General features: G+C 40.8%; 1 protein-coding gene across 1 annotated transcript in view; it reads left to right on the top strand.

Moving 5' to 3' along the window:
* Positions 1–1,962, top strand: part of ATP8A2 (ATPase phospholipid transporting 8A2) — a 287,313-nt gene that overhangs the window by 8,320 nt on the left and 277,031 nt on the right. The window lies entirely within an intron of this gene.

The following is a 1,962-nucleotide window of genomic DNA, read 5'->3' on the forward strand; positions in this document are numbered from 1 at the left end:
TTCCTGATGGGCAGGACTATTGGATAATCTTCCAAAATGAGCATTATTCCACTAAGAGTGGAAGCAGCTGCCTTGAGCCACTTTCAAAACCCAAAACCTTATTACAGCTGTTTCTACACTCTTGTAAGTCTGCTTTGAAAATATTTCAGGGCATCTAGAGAATGAGACAAATTGTCCCTGAGGCACCTGTCTTGAAGAGAGCAGCCAAAAGGATAGTATGTTAATTAAACCTAAATACCTCTGAACTTCATCAGCTGTATTGACTCAGTTAATCCTTAAAGTTGTGGGACAGCTTCATAATACTTTGCAGCAAGGAGAACTAGTTAGCAGGAAGATTTCAATCATCAGAGAATGTTATGAAAAAAAAACCCAAATAAATAAGGTCTCTGGAAAAAACCAACAATTTTTACAGCATGTTTGTTCTAGAATAATTGCACTTCTGTTCTGGCACTTGATTAGGAAAACCGATGAAAGCTGCTTCCTTGCACTTAATGCTCTTAAAAGTATTGTTGTTTGATCTCCTTTGCAGTTACACAACATGAAATCAATGGGAAAGGACAACAAATATCCAGTAGTGCATTTAGTTCTGTTTTTCTGAAGGGGAAAATATCCATTCAGCAAGGCTGAGTGGTCTTCTGTGTCATGGCAAGGTTCTTCAGGCTGAGTAACTTAATATAGTATCATAATGGGATAGCGTTGCACAATCTACAGTCTTCGTATTTCACTTTCTGAATTTGTCTCTTTTCACAAAGTAAAAATTATCAAGCTGGCATATTTTTGCTGTCTGAATTGATATAAACTGGAATGAAAGAAAATCAATTATTTAGCCTCGAACTTTCAAGTCAGCTAAATGTCACCAAAGTATGATTTCACAGTGTGCAACACTTGCCTTGGGCAAGAGTTGGTGCTGTTGAAAGCACATCGGTCTGTTAATTACATCGGCTTTATCGTCCCGGAAAGGTTGTGTGCATGACCGTGGTGTACGAGCGATGGGTAACGTTGCCCTCCAGTGGCTGACTCCTGGAGAATCCTGAGCCTGTTTGCACTGGCAATAACAGAGCCAAGGTTTGGGAAGGTCTGGGGTGAGTGGGATGTTAGCTTAAAAGTGTGTTCTGTTAAACAGGACACGTTTTCACACTGTACAAATACCTAGGTATTCGATATGCTAATGTTGTATAGGACTGAAAATTTCCCCTCTAACTTTAGTTAAGGAGGATGGAATTTCAGGGGCCTTTCCCATTCATTGCAGGAGTCCTTTGTAGCCACTATCTGATCAGATCAGCTTGTTGCAGTATCATCTTAGCTTCATACAGAAATCAGAAATAGATTTGGCTTTACGGTAGGTTTACTGCTTTACAGCTTCACAGGACAGTTTATTGCTTCTGTTAACCCTTGAATGAAGTTCTCAAATAACGCTAACATAACACCTGTACTAGATTTTTATGAAACAAGTTGTCATACACTTGGCTAGAGCTACCTCTGCTAGCTTGTAAATCCATGGCTTAGTTAATAAACTGATAAATTCTTATCTAATATATTTACAGCTCAACTAAATTAAAGTATCTCCATGGCACAGGAGGGAAAGGGGAAAGCAATAAATCTATCTCCACAACTTCAGTAATGTTTTGAGGCTTGACAGAGAGAATAGCTAGCTCCTTTCCCGTATGTTTTTGCATTCTTTTAATGTGAAAGTAAACTATGCTTATGGAACTCAACTCACTCCAGACCCAGTGGGAAATGAAAATTACTTTATGCTTCTGCCGCTTAAAGTCAAAGCTTTGAAGTTGCATGTGTAAAGCAAGACAATCTTTTTTATCAATTCAGTCCGAGCCTTAGCTTTAGGGACAGATGCGCCAGATGCCCGGCCGTAGTCCCCTTAGGTGCCCAGGCCGGGGGAAGGCAGCTCGGTCCCCCCGTGTGGGTCTGGGAGGGCTCTGGCGGAGATGCTGCGCCGCTCCCTGA

The sequence above is a fragment of the Geospiza fortis genome, unplaced genomic scaffold (genome assembly GCF_000277835.1).
Source record: "Geospiza fortis unplaced genomic scaffold, GeoFor_1.0 scaffold16, whole genome shotgun sequence".
NCBI lineage: Eukaryota > Metazoa > Chordata > Aves > Passeriformes > Thraupidae > Geospiza > Geospiza fortis.